Genomic DNA, 19,459 nt, shown 5'->3' with positions numbered 1-19,459 from the left:
GAATCATTCATTCACAGAGTTCTATGAATGAATAAGTACCAACAACCTTTGAGGCTGATGGCTTGTGGTTCTCAATGAACTATGAGGGCGCTGGCGAGCATCCTCATAGCGCATTGATCTTCCTGGACTGAAGTATTGCTGGCCGTATCGGAGTGGACACTTCCTATTGGTTGTCCAGCACTGGGGTTCTCCTAGGCTCCAGATCTGCAGCAGCTGGATCACTCCCAGATATGGTTCCGATGAAGGAAAAGTTAAAGTGGACTTGGGTTTTTAAAGGGGTTTTCTTTAAGAAAAAAAAAAAAAAAAAAAACTGGTAAATGGGTGGGAAGTGGATTTCATTTTTTTTCTTAAATACTCACTTTCAGGGTTTTTCCTATATTTATTTTTATTTGCAATGTGCCTTTGAGGAGAGTTGATTCCCTGGTACAGCACTCTCCTTCATTGAACATCATAGCCCTCTCTTCTTCTGGGAGTGTCTAATTACTGTCTGTGCTGGCCCAGCTGCTCCACCCTTCCCCTAACCTCCCTACATAACCTTTCATGTAGTTGTCAGTGGAGGTGTGACAGGGAATACTATAAAACAACCATTCTCAACCAGGGTGCCTCCTGAGGTTGCTAGGGGTTCCTTGAGCCGAGGCCGAGTGACCTTCCATTTGTTGATGCCTGCGTTCCAAAGTTATTGCCACCTGGCAGAGCCAGCTGCATGACTCCAATGACCTTTTTAACTGTCTTTAAAGGTGATAATCCAACAACCACTGTAAGAAGGATTATTTTTCCCACTGGCCACCAATGTAAGGGGTATTTTGAGTCCTAACGCCTAAAAAATTAATTTTAGCAGGAGTTCCCAGAGACATGAAAATTATTTCAAGGGTTCCTCTGGGGTAAAAGTTTTAAGAAAGGCTTCTATAGAGTGTCACTTAAGCGATGGCTCTTGTATGCTGGAGCTGCTAATGGCACAAAATGGTGGTACCAAGCAACAGTTTTGGGGCTTTTGGATATCTACATATGGGATGCTTTTACAGGTAATTAACATCCTAAAAATACATTAAATGAACACATATTATGGGGGTTGTTGTTGCAATGAGTAGCCTGGTGACAGGTTTTGAAACCTTTGACTTTCCCAGAAGTTATAGATTATATTTGATTTGTAGGGGTGGAGAGCGGGCACTGGACAGAGATAAGGGAATGCTTTTATAAAGTTTTCATTATGCTCTTATATGTATAGTTAATTCACCTCTTTTAACCACTTCAACCCCGGAAGGATTTACCCACTTCTTGACCAGAGCACTTTTTGCAATTCGTCACTTTAACAGACAATTGCGCGGTTGTGCGACGTTACACCAAAACAAAAAACTGACGTCCTTTTTTTCCCCCACAAATAGAGCTTTCTTTTGGTGGCATTTGATCACTTCTATGGTTTTTATTTTTTGTGCTATAAACAAAAAAAGAGTGACCATTTTGAAAAAAAAAGCACTATTTTTAACTTTTTGCTATAATAAATATCCCCAAAACATATTTAACATCATTTTTTCCTCAGTTTAGGCCAATATGTATTCTACATATTTTTGGTAAAAAAAAAAAAAAAAAAAATTGCAATTACTGTATGTTGATTGGTTTGTGCAAAAATTATAGCGTCTACAAAATATAGATAGATTTATGGCATTTTCATTATTTTTTTGTTTTATTAGTAACGGCGTCGATCTGCAATTTTTATCATGACCGAGACATCGAGGCGGACACATCGGACACTTCTGACACTATTTTGCAAACACTGTCATCTATACAGCAATCATTGCTAAAAAAATGCACTGATTACTGTGTAAATGACACTGGCAGGGAAGGGCTTAAACACTAGGGGGCGTTCAAGGGGTTACGTGTGTCCTAGGGAGTGATTCTAACTGTAGGGGGGATGGGCTCACTACAACATGACAGAGATCACTGCTTCCGATGACAGGGAGAAGTAGAGCTCTGTCATGTTGCTAGGCAGAACAGGGAAATGCCTTGTTTACATAGGCATCTATCTCCCCGTTCTGCGGCTCTGTGACACGATCAAGGGACACCGGTGGATAGAGTCCACAGGACCTGCGGACACGGTCACGCAGTACGCGGCGTGGCCGCGCACGCCCACAAGCTCTCAATTAAAGGGGATGTACCTGTACGCCCATTTGCCTACCACTGCCATTGTGTCGACGTATATCGGCGGTCGGCGAGTGGTTAATTTGAGTACAGGTACACTTTGGGATAAAACCAATTTGACCAAGAATGCTGAAACATTTAACAGCATAAAGCTTTAATAGCAGCAGCAAAAAAGATGCAGACAGTATGATATATTGAGAGCAACTATAAGTCAGTAACTAGTGTAGAATTAAGGATTTAACCTCACATTTCAAAGCTATGACTAAGAAGGGAGAACACAGTAATAGAAATTACATAACGCTGACCGTATTACATTACGTGCAAAGCAACAAGCATCTCAAGACTTTGAAATAAAAAGTAGAGCCTTTTTTAAAGAAAAATGGTCATTACAGAAATACAAATGCTGGTATTCCTGATCTCTTTGTAAAAAATACCATTTAATTGGTGTTCTCGCTGAACCTCTGGCTCCCGAGTCACTACAATGGAAGAAGTTTTCAGGAGTTCTGATATTACTTGTTGCATGCTTGATCAATCATAAATCAGAGAATCTACTTATCAAAGACAGAGATAGCCAGGGAACAGACATTTTCAGCGGAATGTATGCAATGGCAGTCTACATATCCCCTCCATGACATGTTCCCTTTGTTAACATGGTATACAAAAACACAATAGGTGTGCTGTAACCGCTCTGCTACACTTGCGGGCTTAATGCACAACTTAGGGCTGCAATCAATTTCCTGCAATTGATTTCTGAGCTTTATACCTAGCTGAAGTGAATGCCACTCATCGCATAAGTCTTCTGGAAACTACAACTGTTACACTTTGCTATAATTTGTAATTATTATGGCTGCCAACAAATAACATTCATTTCAGTTGCTTTCATAGCCTGTCATTTCTCTGGGGACAGTACTGGCCGTGCTCTGACGCTCAGTCTAACAAGAAGCAGCCACTACAGCAAATAACACCATTCAAAATCAAACCGTGCATAACCTATCATTAGCATGGCTACACTAAAGTGCTGGCAGTCGGTTTCCAAAAGTTGCTACGGGACATTCCAAATTGTTACTGTCTGAGCTACTGTATGTTCCTATATGTACGACAAAACTATTTTCTAAAGATTCTCATGGCACAGAGGTTTACATAATATCTAATCATAATAACCTAATCATTTTGTTTTGGCTTCTGAAGCTGAAAAAGAGGTCAAATCACTGGGTGGCACTGGAAGCTGTGCTGCGTCTAGCAGCGGCCGGCTCACAAGGGGCACAGGGGTGCCGCCCCCTAATCACCATGTGGGGCGCCGGACGCATAGATTTCTACGAGTTTTTGTTTCTTTTGAAGCACATGATTAGAGCCTGAGGCTCCAATTGGCTTCAAAAAGGTTGAGCTGGAGGCACAGTGAGCCCAACCACTTGTGAAATTAGCGAATCAATATTAGCTATTGTCTTCCAGCTTCTCCTCCTGGCCAATCAGGATAGGAAGCTGGTCTTAAGACCGGATTGGCCGAGAGGAGAAGCTGGGGAGGCCACGACCTGTATGGGATAAGTGTGGACCTGGCGTGGAGGGGGTTAGTTTGTTTGCCGCCTCCCCCAAAAAATGGAGCACCAGCCGCAGCTGGCTGTGTCTATGCCCTCCCTCCCCACTACACCATGAGGACTAATGGATGAAGCATAGAAGGAGACCTCCCAAAAGCTTCACGGGCTGGACCTTTCCTTTGCTACTGGTTACATTTTTTGCAGCTTTAGGAAACTGTGAGGCCGCACAGTGGCTTGGTAGTTGGCACTTATGCCATGTAACACTGGCATCCTCAGTTCAAATTCCAACCAGGACACTGCCAGCATGGAGTCTGCATGTTCTTCCTGTACTTGCAGTCTCCTCCCGTACTCCAAAGACATGCTGGTAGGTTATTGGCGCCTGTCTATATTGGCCTTACTTCAAGTGAGATAGGGATCATAGACCAGTGTTTCTCAACTCCAGTCCTCAAGGCGCCCTAACAGGTCATGTTTTCAGGCTCTCCATTATTTTGCACAGGTAATTTGATCAGTTTCACTGCCTTAGTAATTACCACAGCTGTTTCAGCTGAGGGAAATCCTGAAAATATGACCTGTTGGAGCGCCTTGAGAACTGGAGTTGAGAAACACTGTCAGTCTGTAAGCTCCTCAAGGGCAGGGGATTGAAGTGAATATACAATATATTTATTACAGGTACTTATACAGCATTGGCATTGACATCTGTAAAATACGTAGAATGCAGCGAAAACGTTTGCCACTATTAAAAAAAAAAATATATAAAAAACTTGTTATGCTTACCTGCTCTGGGTCCCTAACCCTTGCCGAGTGCTCCCATAGCAAGCCGCTTGCTGGGGGGGGGGGGCATGCGTGCTCGCTCCTGGGTCGGCTCTCCGTGTCCAAAAGACACAGAGCATCGCTCAGCCCCGCCCCCTGCTCCCGCCTCACTGGCTGTGATTGACAGCAGTGGGAGCGAATGGCTGCCTGCATCTCAGCCAATCAGTAGGGAGAAACCCAGGAGAGCCTCAGTTCTCATGCACATCGCTGGATTGAGATTAGGCTTGGGTGAGTATTAGGGGGGCTGAGGGGGGAGCTGCACACTGAAGGTTTTTTACCTTTATGCATAAAATGCACAAAGGTAAAAAACCTTCAGCCTTTACAACCACTTTAAAGTAGAACTACAGGCAAAACTTTTTTTTTTCCATTTGGGATAGAGTAAGGGAGGATTATAACCCCTGTTTATTTTTCAACATCTGTGCCCCATTGCGAAGATTTTCCTTCACTTCCTGTCCCATAGCCAAACGGGAAGAGAGAGAATTAATTAAGGAATTCCTTGGGGACCCCCAGGTCACCAGAACTAGTGTCCCCATTGGAAGATTTCCCCTCTATTACTTTTCTGGGAACAACCCAAAATTTGGGATTTTCTTTTACTCTCACTGATAACGGCAAACAGGACGGATATAGAAAATAAATCTTAACGGGGACACAGACAGCAATAAAAACCGACAAGCATTCAAATCCCTCTCCCCTCTGTTCAAAGCCAATAGGTTTTGCCGTTAGTTATACTTTAACTGCTTGCCGACTTGTCATGCTGTTATACTGCGGCAGAATGGCTCGGCTGTGCAAATTGCCATACCGGTACGGCGATCCTTTTAATGACTATAGCAGGCGCAGAGCCAATACGCGTGGCCGGCGACCACGATGTCCACTGGCCACCCGTGATCGCTCCACAGAGAGCCAGAAAAGGGATCTGTCAATGTAAACAAACAGATGCCCGTTCTGACAGGGAAGTAGAGAGATCCGCTGTTCCTAGTGATTAGGAATAGCGATTTCTCTCTACTCCCAGTCAGTCCCATCCCCCCCCCCCAGTTAGAAACACCTCACCCCTTGATCACTCCCTAGTGTTAACCCCTTCCCTGCCATTTATACAGTAATCAATGGCTATTTTTAGCACTGATCGCTGTATAAATGTCACTGGTCCCAAAAAAGCGACTAATCTGTCCACCGCATTCCGACAAAAAAAATAAATGAAAATAATAAATCGCTGATCACTGCCATTGCTAGTAAAAAATAAAACTGCCATAAATACATCCCCTATTTTGTAGACGCTATAACTTTTGTGCAAACCAATCAATATACACGTATTGTGTTTTTTACCAAAAATATGTAGAACAATACATATTGGCCTAAACTGATAAAGAAATTTTTTTTTTGGATATTTATTAATCATAACAAAAAGTAAAACATTGTTTTTTTTTCTTTTTCCAAAGTTGAGAGTCATTTTTTTGTTTATAGCACAAAAAATAAAAAAAGCAGAAGGGATCAAATACCACCAAAAGAAAGCTCTATTTGTGGGGGGGGATAAGGACCTCAAATTTTGTTTGGGTACAATGTTGCCAGACCGCGCAATTGTCAGTTAAAGCGACGCAGTGCCGTATCGCAAAAAATGGCCTGGTCATTAAAGGGGTAATTCCTTCGGGGGCCGAAGTGGTTAAAGTGGAACATCAATACCAAGTCTTCCCCTGAGTTGCAATACATTGCATAGAGAATGCTGATGGATCAAGAACTGTGCAGCAATTGGGTGCTCGGATCATCCCACTGACCTTGGCAGGCAAATGCTCATCATCATGGCTGTTTTTTTTTTTTTTTTTTTTTTTTTTTTTTTTTAGCTTAAAACAGTTTCTCAACATTTTTAATACAGCACACCATTGAAATAACTTTCCAGTCTCAGGAAACCCCTGCTAATAGGTACTATATGTAATCTGGTGACAAAATTGTGCGATAGTCAGTGGACGCATGTTCCTTACATTTGTGGTTTGGGAAGACCGCCCCCCCTTTAGAGAGAGCTAAAAGGATCACTGGTGGGATCAATATGAATGATTTAGACTGCTTTTACATATATGCGATTGAAAGCGTTTTTAACCGCATCCAATACGCATAACGTGAATGACTTTCAATGCAGCAGGATCACACGTGCGGGGCGGTCGCAGTGCGGTTTCAAAAAGGTTCCTGTGCATTTTTGGGTCTGGTTCAGGTGCGCTTTCAGGTAAAAATTCGTACCTGAACCAGTGAGCAGAAATGCACCGGACTGCTGCACTGAAACCAAAACCACATACGTGTAAACCCAGCCTTGGAGGCAACCTTTGTATGCCATGAACACAGTTGCATCAGATCAGGCAGTGGCGGGATGGTGTTGACTGGCCAATGATATGACGGTACCATTTACTTGTGTGAAGTGACATTTCATTTTGATTCAAAGAAAAAATATTTCCACGTATGTATTCCTAACTCAAAAAGGGTGTTTTTTTTTTTCTTCTAACTTCCTGTTAGAGAGTTGCTATGTTCATTCTCCATGGTGGTGTGTGCAGGAACATAGCCACCCATCCTTACTTGCTCCTGAGATGGACTAGGTCATGATGGCGAATCTTGGCACCCCAGATGTTTTGGAACTACATTTCCCATGATGCTCATGCACTCTGCATTGTAGATGAGCATCATGGGAAATGTAGTTCCAAATCATCTGGGGTGCCAAAGTTTGCCATCGCTGGACTAGGTACTGTGGACTATTAGATTTGTAGTGTGCATAGAACAGTGCACATGATCTCAACTAACCTGCACTACTTGCTCCAAAGAAACAGGAGTGAGGGGGAAAAGGAGAGGTTTAGGAGCTCACAGAGGAGAAAAACAGTGTAAGAAACAAATAAAAAATAGACAACAGGGCCATTACGTAGTGGATGTGTGTTTATTTTTTGGATTCAGAATGTTGTGTAGTGTCAATATAAACATAAAGGAATTGTGAAAATTACACAGAGGTAGCAGGAACAGTGCCTGCATTTATAGGACTCATGTTGGCCTCAATATATAAATGCTGTGATTTCTACTTGAAAGCAACACTTCAAGTGTATGCTTTAGGGTGTATGACAACATTCAACCTGCTTTTTTCTTACAGCACCTACACCTCTCAGTAAGACTGGCTATATTCAGAGAAATTCAAAGCATGTCAACTACAGCCTCTGAACAAGTCATCCATACGAAATCATTATATTGAATAGAAGTATGCAGTGTGCTTCATACGCAACTGATTCAAGGAAAAAAAAAATGTGAAAAAGGCGTCATCTGTCACTGCCCTCAATACAGCAGTGATGTCTGGGAAATAAGTGTTGTACTGACCTGTGGCAGCTACTGAAAAAAATCATACATGTCATTTGTAGAGTGATGAAGTATTGATTCATTGACAACTCTGAACTCTCTATCAGGCTGTCAGCCCCCATTTGTGAAAACTGCACTGGCTCATGCTCTGGCTCTAAATTGAAAACACCAATTGCTGATTGGCTGAGTTGCAGAGGTAGGCAGATGATGCCACAATCTCCACCTCTGCCAATTAGAGGAAACCTTGTGTGTGTGTGTATACAGTATATATGAATCATACTGCCCTGCGGTCCACCGGGCTGTGAGATACGGTGTGTATATATATATATATATATATATATATATATATATATATATATATATATATATATATATATATATATATAGTGTGACCTGTTGGGGGTACTTGAGGACTGACCTGTTGGGGGTACTTGAGAAACGTTGCAGTAGTGTGCCAATCACACCACATGTGAATGTGATTGGCTTTCAATGCAGCAACTTTCTTGTCGCCATTGCGACCTGGCACCAGTGGTTTGTCGAGGCCTGATATAGTGTGTGTGTATATATATATATAAATTACAATTATTATATTTTTTATGTATACGGTATATCAGGGCTCAACAAACCCCAGGAGCCAGGTCGCAATGGCGACAAGAAAGTTTGTCTGGGCTGCCACCCAAATACTGCATGCACCCTGCTATGTATCCCAGGCTTCACTTGCCCAAAAAAATTGTGTCGTTTATTGTGTTTTTGTGCCACCTAAAATTACCTTTTAATATGATTTTGATCTCACGTAACATAAAAAATTGGAACTACCACCATTTTATTCTCTAGGGTGTCTGCTTTCAGAAAATAGATAATGTTTGGTGGTTTTATGTAATCTTCCAAACCTAAAAGGATTTTTTAAAAGTGTACAAAAAAAAAAAAAAAAACTGCTGTGGCTATGAAAGGGGTGTGTGTGTGTGTGTGTGTGTGTGTATATATATATACACACACACACACACACACACACACACACACACACACACATACATACATACATACATACATATATATATATATATATATATATATATATATATATATATATATATATATATATATATATATATATATATATATATATACACATACACATACACACACACACACACAGATTATATACCACTGACTGTGAGGAGTTTAACAAAATAAAGGGCAGACAGTACAGTTACAATTCAAGAGGGTAAGGAGGGGCCCTTGCTCGTCAGAGCTTACACTCTACTGTGATGAGTTCTCCCTGTTGGAGATCCAGTCTTTCCTCCTTCCCCAAATAAATATTAGTGATTTGTTTAATTATGCAATTGACGCAACAATGAATAACCTGGAAAAATCCACGCCCCCCCCCCCCCCACTTTATAGGTTGGAGGAGCTAGTGGCATCTGTCAGGAATATATACAAAGAGGCTGTCAGAAGTTTAACCCAAAACTAAAACACCAGGTTTGTCAGTCCTGTCCCATTAATGGGAACTAAAAAGACATACAAAACGACATGCTTCTGATATTTTGCAGCCCATAAACAGACTACGGAAGGATCTGATTGGTTGCTATGGACAACAGAGCACAAGAGCGTAGCACACTTCATGCACACAGCTGTTTTGGGAAGAGCTACATACACTACTACGTGGACAAAACAAATGACTGAAATTCTTCTACACCCTGTTCTATCAGACAGTAGCACATAGAAGAGAGAAGCAATGGAGAACAGCTTACCGGAGGGTAGGAGGACTCTTCTTAGCGATCACCGGGGACAGCTACAGAAAGCCAACATGCAGAGGCGGCCAGCTACAAAGAGAAAAAAAAAAATGTGCATTTTAGGAGCAGAGAGGGGCTGGTGAAGCTACATTTTTCCTCTCCTATTTATGACACGGCAGATCTTGGCAGTGTGGAGAGCAGAGGACTCCGCTGTGCGAAGCGATCAGGTTTGGCTGTTGCTCTGAAGTGTGGCTCAGGGGAGGATTTTTTCACAAGCAGACGTTTTACCACCAGAGGCATATGACACTTCTTCTCATTTAATGCTTCCACAAACAGGACTAAGCACTTTGAAATCTTTTTTTAAACACAAAACGGAGCAGCTGTAGCGAGCAAGAGGGGAGGGCGGTTGAGAGCTTGAGTAAAAAACGTGAAAGCCATGGGATAAGGAGGAGGGCAGTATAAGGACAGAAGAGCCAAAAGAGAACCCAAAAAAAAAAAAAATACATGAGAGCTTCTGCAGGGGACATATTGTACTGACGGACTGTCACACAGCTGTATACAGGAGGCTCCCATCCAGCTGGACTCCACTGCACTCTATGTGCAGTACTGAAAAAATAGGTGGGAACATATGAGGACAAAATAAAAAAAAGAAAGGAGTTAGTAGCAACGCAGCACGTAACGTATGCCTCTTACCAACTTCCAGCATTCAGGCCTGTGTATCTGATCCTGAATCAATCAGAGGCCTCTCTGAAACTGATCTCAGCTGTAGAGAGATCTTAGAGCAGAGGAAGCAAGCATACTGAGCTGCTTCCAACAGGGCAGATCCCCAAGGTGGCACAAACTCAGCGCAAAGGTCCCAGTAGTGCAATGTTTCTCCAGTCCTCCACTACCCCCAACAGGGCATGTTTTCAGGCTTTCCAATAGCCGTTTCATCTGAGGGAAATCCTGAAAACATGACCTGTTGGGGGTACTTGAGAAACGTTGCAGTAGTGTGCCAATCACACCACTGGTCAGAAAGTTAGAACTACAACCTGAACTGTATTGTGGCTCTTAAATAGATATTTTATGTAAAATGTTAGCTGTAAAACCTATTCATTTTGGGGTTTGCATTCTTGGGACTTTTTTTTGTAGTATTTTGAGCCACTCGTGCATTACGAGTCTATTCTGATTGGCTTTTCTATCAATGCTGAACCAGTTCCTTGAAAGCTTCACCTGAAATGTCCTCTGTGCCAAAAAGAAACGTCAAATGACACTTCTGTTCCCAAGAAGGTGAGGTTTTCTACCCAGACGCAATGTTCCCCAAGCACACATTGAAGAAACCAGCTGTTTAGTGATGCTGGGTGCTATAATGGGCATAGGCTGGAAACCATGGATGATCAAAGTGAAGAAAATGTCATCAGCACACCAAGGATTCCTCAAAAAGGTACAATGCTATATTCCGTGGTCACATTATACACATACAGCAACGTTGCAGAGCCACACAAATGACGAAGGGACACTGCGTGGCTCCGTTACATGGCTCTATAGTTACAATGTGACCACGGAATAAAGCTTTGGACCCTTGAGGAATCCTTGGTGTGCTGATGATGTTTTCTTCACTTTGTTTTAGGGTGGATTTGATTTAAACAAGTCAATTTAAATCATAGTTTTTAAAGAGAAATTGTCATCTCTGTCCCACAGCGGCTCCTCCTCTGACCAGCTGCTGACTCACCGAAAGTCCCATTCACTTTAATGGGACAGCTGGTGATGCGTCAGTGACATGACAAGGTGAGGGACGTGGCGGCAGCAGGTGAGTGCCATGATGGATCTGAAATGACAGGTGCTCTTTAAATGTAAGGACTCATTCTTGCTGGTAGTTCGAATCTTTAATATTTGCAAACAAAATGAAGGTTTCCTATTTATAATAATAAGCTGTCAGGTTAGTAAATATTAACAAACTGGGTCTCTTTTACGGCCTGTTGCCATTTTGCTCCTCAAGGGCTCCTCATCAAGCTATGTGCAGAAAGATCACAAGGTTTATAAGCTGTTTAGAAGGTTTCACTTTCATTTTTACTGCTTGCCCTTCCTCCTCACACCTAGAGCCGGGTACAGATGCATTTCTCTTCAAACAAGCATACAGTTTATAATGTACATAGATCTGCAAAACAATGAATGGTATAAAGAAATATTCCTGAACTTTGTTTTATTTTATGGTTACTGTGAAATTGTGTGAATGCATCAATGCAGTGCATGTTATCTCAACTTGCAGTGCTTGGATTCATTGAGTGAGTTACCATAAATGTAAATACTGCAGAATATACAGCCTCATGCTACATAACTAAGCTCCATTTCATGCTGAATAAACTAAATTATTAATGTATCTTAAATAAAAAGCTTTCTTTAGATAGATTTTTACACCAAAAGCATTAAAATAAATTTGATAAAAATAAAAAAATAAAAAATCCGATTTAAATAATAAAAAATCTGATTTAACCACTTAAGGGCTAGCCTCGTTTTGAGATTTTGGTGTTTATAATTTTAAAACAGGTTTTTTTTGCTAGAAGATTACTTAGAAAAAAAAAAAAAATATATAATGTTTGGGGGTTCTAACACCCTAGAGAATAAAATGGCGGTCATTGCAATACTTTTTTCACACCGTATTTGCGAAGCGGTCTAACAAGCGCACTTTTTTTTGGAAAAAATTCACTTTTTTGAATAATAAAAAAAAAAAAAAAAAAAGACAACAGTAAAGTTAGCCCAATTTTTTTTTATATTGCGAAAGATAATGTTACACCAAGTAAATTGATACCCAACATGTCACGCTTCAAAATTGCACCCGCTCGTGGAATGGCATCAAAAATTTACCCTTAAAAATCTCCATAGGCGATATTTAAAAAATTGTACAGGTTGCATGTTTTGAGCTACAGAGGAGGTCTAGGGCTAGAATTATTGCTCTTGCTCTAATGATTGCGGCGATACCTCACGTGTGGTTTGACCACCATTTTCATATGTGGGCGCTACTCACGTAAGCGTTCGCTTCTGCGCGCGAGCTCGGGGCGCTTTAAAAAAAAATTTTTTTTCTTATTCATTTTGCTTGTTTTTAATTATTTTTTCACGGTTTAAAAAAAAATAAAAAATTGGGTCACTTTAAATCCTATTACAAGGAATGTAAACATTCCCTGTAATAGAAAAAAGCATGACAGGTCCTCAAAAAAAAAAAAAAAAAAAAATCAGATTTAATACATTTAAAAAAAACATAGATTTTTATCCACCCCGCTCTGTTTTCTATCCAGAGGTCACTTAAAATGGTTGTAAACCCTTACATAATATACCCAGTGAAGTGACTGACCTCAGGTGATACACAAAGATGAAACAAATCTCCCTACATCAATTGTAGAGTTTACACAGGATCTCTCAGCTCTGAAAAGCAGGGCACAGAGAGCTGAAGTTACATCATCAAGGAGATCTCTGAGAGCTTATTGGAAGGGACAGGACACCCCCCCTTCACACAGCACACAGGAACAGAGCTGAGGATGTCAATCAGCTGGAGCTCTTTCCCGTCACCATTTTTTTTTTGGTGTCAGGAAAACTTGTCAGAAAACTTAGCAGACAGAAATTACACTTCGTGCTCTTAATTGAGACAAGCAAACACTCTAGAGGGATATGCTTTGTTTATATTTCATGTCTGAGGTTTTACAACCATTTTCTAAAACCACTTCTGAAGACACCTGTGAGTGTGCCCCTGTACGCTGTATGAATGCCATGGCATTAAAGTGTTCCAAGACCCTGCATACACTATATCTGGTCTCTGACAGTACACAGAACATGGAAATGCAATTATTTTAGTAAATATAAGCTGCTATATACATTTTCTCATCTCAGTCTTGTGACTTCTATCAGTGTCTGGCTAAAGCTTGTAGGAGCTTTCATTCTCCCCCGACTGTCCTGCAGGACCCCTGACCCTCTGTCTTGGCAGTGCTGATTGGCTCTGTTCTGATCACATGCACCCTCCCAGAAAAAAAAAAAAAAAAAAAAACTCTAGCAATTTACACTAAACTGAGCATGTGCAGAGTGCCTCCGAGTTTCTGTACTATCAGGAGATGGATTGAGACTGTGGAGGAAGAGCGCAGGGTTTCAGAAAAGACAGGATCAAACAGCCTTTTTACACAATGCACAGGATTAACCCCTAAGGTTCCACAGTGAGTATAACAAGCATGCTTTACTATATATACAGACTGATTTTAATTATAAAAACTATACTGCCTCTGTATACACACACACACACACATATATATATTCAAGAGATATTATTCATACTGTATCAGAGAAGCATATAGAGCATGCTGAAGGTGCTAGGATTGCTGGGACCTCTAGTCTCTTACTAGCTGGAGAATCATAGATTGCCTACCTCTGCCAAAGAACAATCTGCATATAGGAAACGGTAAAATGGGCACACCCATAAATCAACATAAGCATATATTTATATTATCGGCATAAAAAATGTAATTTCTATATGCTTCCTTTAATAACCATATTATATGATACTGTTACTGTATATTGTACATTCACATCAGTCCTTGCCCTCAAGGAATTATTTCCTGTATTTTATATTCTGATTTGTATTACTTTTTTCTACAATGCAGAATATCCAAGTCACTGACTTACACTTCGGCTAATTTGTGTGAATACCAAATTTTGAATTGTGAAAAGAAACCAAAGCACTCTTAAAAAAATAAAAAATCCATAAGCATATGGGGAGAACATATAAACTTCATGCATTTAGTTTTAGTAGTTAAAGTGAACTCAGGACACCAGTACTACAAAGAAAGCATTAACCACTGCATACATTGTCACTAGTGTTCTGCACTGTCCCCTAATGTCTGAATGCTCTCCCACCCCACAATGCTTGCCTTATATAAAATGCAGAGTAATGGCTTAGCTTGCAATGCAAACACTCAATAGGCAAGAATCCACTTACAAAGTCTTGTAGTAAAGCCATGCTAATATGTTGGAGATTTAGATCATCTAAACTAGCCACTGCTGCCCGATGTTTGAATTTTGAAATTTGAAATGAGTCACTGGCCCCTGTTGAATGAAACCAACTAAGTGAGACCTTACAATATGAAGTAAAAGAACTAATGTGCAAGGAAAGTGGGATAACAACTTGGGAACTTTTCCATGGAGATCTCAATACTGGCATTTCCAAAAGGTATAGAAAAGTAGAAACAAACATATCTTAGCTTTGAGTGAGTTGACCCCTTTTGGGTAAGCCTGGAAGAAAAAAAAAAAAAAAGTGAAGTCTCCGAAAGCGCATCTCCAATCACTTGTAGGCCATGCGTGCCCCCATCCACCCCAACACTCGGTGTACTCTGCAATGCAAATACTAAGCAACTTTCCTTCTCACCATCTGTCCCCTAGGTTCCTGCATGGTAAGGCTGCCCATCAATATGGAGGGCCAGATGTAAGATGCACAACGTATGAAGCTGTCAGTATTTGAATTACAGGACACTCTGGGTTTTGGGGATCCCAGATCATTGTTCCAGAGAGTGAAGGTCGTGTGCAGGTATCTGCAGCAGCTGGCTTCTTGACTTTTGTGTATATGCATTAATTGATGCAAAATTATACATTTAAGTTAGGGCAACTGTAATGATGCTCAACATTGCAGACATTTAAAGGGGTTGTAAAGTCAGAAGTTTTTCTATGCATAAAGATAAAAAGCCTTCTGTGTGCAGCAGTCCCCCTCGCCCCCCTAATACTTACCTCTTTGTCCACGAGTTTTTTTCGGCTGTCCGGGACTCTCCCTCCTGATTGGCTGAGATACAGCAGCAGCGCCACTGGCTCCCGCTGCTGTCAAAGTCAGTTAGCCAATCAGGAGAGAGAGAGGGGACGGGGCCGAACCGCAGCTCCGTATCTGAATGGAGCTCGGGTGCCCCCATAGCAAGCTGCTTGCTGTGGGGGCACTCAACAGCAGGGAGGGCAAGGAGCACCGAAGTGGTACCCGAGAAGAGGAGGATCTGGGCTGTTCTGTGCAAATCCACTGCAACAGAGCAGGTAAGTATAAACAGGTTTGTTACATAATAATATATATATATATATATATATATATATATATATATATATATATATATATATATATATATATATATATATATATATAAAAGACTTTAGAAACACTTTATGAAAATTAGATATACCTATATTAAATACCTATATTAAATCCTATTCTGTTATACCAACTCACCATTTTAGCAGGTGGCCATACCAGTATTTGCGGCTCTCTTCTAGCGCTTGTAAGCTCTCAGCAGTCTTTTGATGTAACTGCTGCTGGTCATCCCATACACAGTATTTTTATTTCTGCTGTAACAATATATGGGGCATCAGCAAAACAGAAGCCAATAATTTCACTGGATGTCCTCTGCATGTGTAATTTTCTCAGGGAATAGGTGCAAGTACTCACAACATTGCCTCCCAGGAGAGTAGTAAAACGGCACACTGCGCCGAGTGCTCGGTGAAGGCAAATTGCAGAGGTGCTGAACCCCACACAATAAGCTTTAAGTACTGTACCACAAGCAAAAGTCCATCAGACACAGTACTTCATTTTGCAAAACAATAAATAATAAAAAACAAAAAAAACAAAAAAAACAACCCACACTTCTCCATTACATTTGCTTTTAAACCTACCTTAAAGAAGAACTTCATAAAATAAATAGTGTGACACCGCTAAGCTCTGCCATTGAGGGAGAGTAGGCAAAAGTGACTCAGGGTTCTCACAGTTGCAGGGTTTTGTTTTTCCCATATTGGGGTCTGGAGTCTTTGAAAAGCTTTGTAAAGGAAGAAGTTACATTGTTCTAACATCAGGTCACGTTACCTTGTGTCCCTAGATATCCCCAGGGGGTCCCACATCCACTGAACACTGTGCTGGCACTGACGTGTGAGAAGCACTGCCATTTTATCCTGGTGGCACCACTACAGCCCACCTGAACAGGTACCCAGATAGGAACTGCAATTAGTTCTTGACGGTCACAGAGCAAAAACCTAAATCTTAGGGCACACAGATTGGGTGGTAAAAACTGCTAGAGATGAATAAGAAGTTTCTTGACTTTCACTTTAAGGTAAAAGATTAAAAAAAAAAAAAAAAAAGGTGAATAGTTCCAGGAATGTAAAAATAAAACCATTATTTAATACTGAAGAACATCAGCTTAATATAGAAAATCGGAACTGGTGAATTCTTCAAGCACTGGCAGACTAATTGGATGTTAGCTGCCGTAGACAAGCTAGTGTGTTCTGCTACCGTATAATACAATCAGAAGAGGAGCCACTATCAGGGAAACCTGGCTAGTGCAGGGGCAAGCCTGGGTGGCCACTACAAATGAATACAAAATATCTCCACAGTAAAAACTTCTGGGAAAATACTAAGAATTTACAACAATTCATATAATGTGACAATTTTATTTTCTCCCTTCGCTCAGGATCTATATGCCCATGTCAGACATCGGAGTCATTAAAAAATAAAAGAACATTTCAATGGCCTCGCATGGCAGAAAGGTTAACCACCCCTCACAATATTGAATGTGTCTGATAACAGATGTCCTGCTGGGGCCCCTTTTAAGCTGCTGGTTGGCCACAGTGTGCTCTCTGGTTCATACTTCACAGCCACAGCTAATAACACGGGGGCCTCGCTGTGTGACACAGGGCCTTAACCCCTTGGAAACTCATTAAGAACTTTCCACAGCACCACTGGCCAAGTTTTCTCCTGAATCCTTCCTCTTTCCAGGCCAGGGAAGAAACATGCAATGTACCATGAGAATTTAATCGTACGACTCTGATCAACTTGCAAAGGCTTTTCCTGCAACAGAATTGTTAAAAGAACTGTGGGAGGCCTATGGAAAACTAAAGCTGGCCATAGATGGGTAGAATTTCAAATGCAAATTCTTAGGAAAACATTCTACAAAAGTTCCTTAGTTTTTCTAATCATTAGTTGGTCAAACTGATATTCATTTTTTGCTGCAGTGATGAAAAAAATTCTCAAGAGCAGGACAGAAACGTTTTGTCAAATTTCTAACCGTGTATGTGGTTTCCGTTCAGTAAAGTCTATTCTAAAATCAAATGTTAAAAGCAAACAAAATCTTTCAAATGTCATTTGAATGTCCTGAGAATTTTCATACAAATTTTCTCAAGACTTTACCTAAGAATTTTTGAATTTCCATCCATCTATAGCCAGCTTTACTGTGGCTTGCAGGCAGGCCCGGATTTACTCCCTTTGCCGCCCCAAGGCCGGGTCCTTCAATGCCGCCCCCCCCCCCCACCCACCCACCCACCCACACACACATACATACACACACCACGTCCTTTATCGATGACTTCTACAATAGATCAATTAAAAACATATCTCCATACACGAAAACACTGAAAATAACTGGCTTTAATTGTACAGACTAAAAATACTTCAGGGTAAGCGCGCGAGGGGTAAGGATTTTTCGCAGGCAATTTTTCAAGGCAATGGCTGGTGTTAGTGCTTCAATCATCCCCGGTACCATGGTTGTTATGGTGTCAGGATGATTGAAACACATTACTTCTATCATTACATTGTAATATAAACTGAAATAGTTCAACTCACCATAATGCAGAATCATTGGGAGCCCTGAGTGTGTCACTTGCCACCATCTCGTCACTTGCCACTATGCCTGCCACCAGATGGAGATGTCACTTGCCACTATGCCTGCCACCAGATGGGGATGTCACTTGCCACGCTGCCTGCCACCAGATGGGGATGTCACTTGCCACGCTGCCTGCCACCAGATGGGGATGTCACTTGCCACGCTACCTGCCACCAGATGGGGATGTCACTTGCCACGCTGCCTGCCACCAGATGGGGATGTCACTTGCCACGCTGCCTGCCACCAGATGGGGATGTCACTTGCCACCAGGTGGGGATGTCCCTTGCCACCAGGTGGGGATGTCCCTTGCCACCAGGTGGGGATGTCCCTTGCCACCAGGTGGGGATGTCCCTTGCCACCAGGTGGGGATGTCCCTTGCCACCAGATGGGGATGTCCCTTGCCAATGTTGCCATGCTGCCTGCCATCAGGAGGAGGGCGGAACAGTGGTGCGGGCAATAGGAGATGTCATCTTTCTCCCACGCCGCCGCCCCGCTGACACTACTAGCTAATCTCAATTTTTTTAAAAATGGCGCCGAGCGGCGCAACCACGCTACTGCGCATGCGCCGCCCGGCCGAGCGCTTACGAGCTTTCCCGAGCCGGGCCGGCTTCGGAACGGCGCATGCGCAGTTGCGTGGTCGGCTCGCGGCCATTTTTTCTATGGACACTGGTGCCCATAATAGACTTTAATGGGCAGCACGAAAGGGGGGGCGGCCGCGAAGTCGCTGCAGGAGCGGCGCCGCCCCTACACCACTGCCGCCCCGAGGCCTGGCCTCGGTGGCCTTGTGGCTAATCCGGCCCTGCTTGCAGGCAGACGGTCATTTCAAAGTATCTGTCAGTTCACTTGAGATTGTTTAGGAAAATAATCAAGTCCTCTAATGGGTTTACTCAATAAGGTGAGGCAAAGTGCAACCGAAGGTTAACCACCTCAATACAGGGCACTTACACCCCCTTCCTGCCCAGGCCATTTTTCAGCTTTCAGCGCTGTCACACTTTGAATGACAATTGCACGGTCATGCTACACTGCAACCATATGAAATTTTTATCATTTTATTCACACAAATGGAGCGCTCTTCTGGTGGTATTTATTCACTCCTGTTTTTTTTCCCTAAAAAAAAATAAAAAATAAAACAAAACAAAAAAAAAGACCAAAAATTGAGAAAAAACATTTTTTTTTTCTTAGTTTGTCAGTAAATTTTGTAAATCAGTGATTTTTCTCCTTCACCGATGGGGCAGCATGAATATGCCACACTTATGGGCACTGATGGGTAGCAGTGATGGGCAGCACTGATAGCCAGCAC

General features: G+C 41.9%; 1 protein-coding gene across 1 annotated transcript in view; it reads right to left on the bottom strand.

Annotated features, from left to right (window-relative positions):
* Positions 1 to 19,459, bottom strand: part of PPP2R3A (protein phosphatase 2 regulatory subunit B''alpha) — a 292,871-nt gene that overhangs the window by 131,988 nt on the left and 141,424 nt on the right. Inside the window, 1 exon segment of the mRNA XM_073625480.1 lies at positions 9,542 to 9,613. The gene's annotated coding sequence lies outside the window, so the exon portion shown is untranslated.

The sequence above is a fragment of the Aquarana catesbeiana genome, linkage group LG04 (genome assembly GCF_042186555.1).
Source record: "Aquarana catesbeiana isolate 2022-GZ linkage group LG04, ASM4218655v1, whole genome shotgun sequence".
In the NCBI taxonomy this organism is placed as follows: domain Eukaryota; kingdom Metazoa; phylum Chordata; class Amphibia; order Anura; family Ranidae; genus Aquarana; species Aquarana catesbeiana.
Note: the sequence above shows the minus strand (reverse complement) of the source record. Positions and strands in the feature narration are given on the sequence as shown.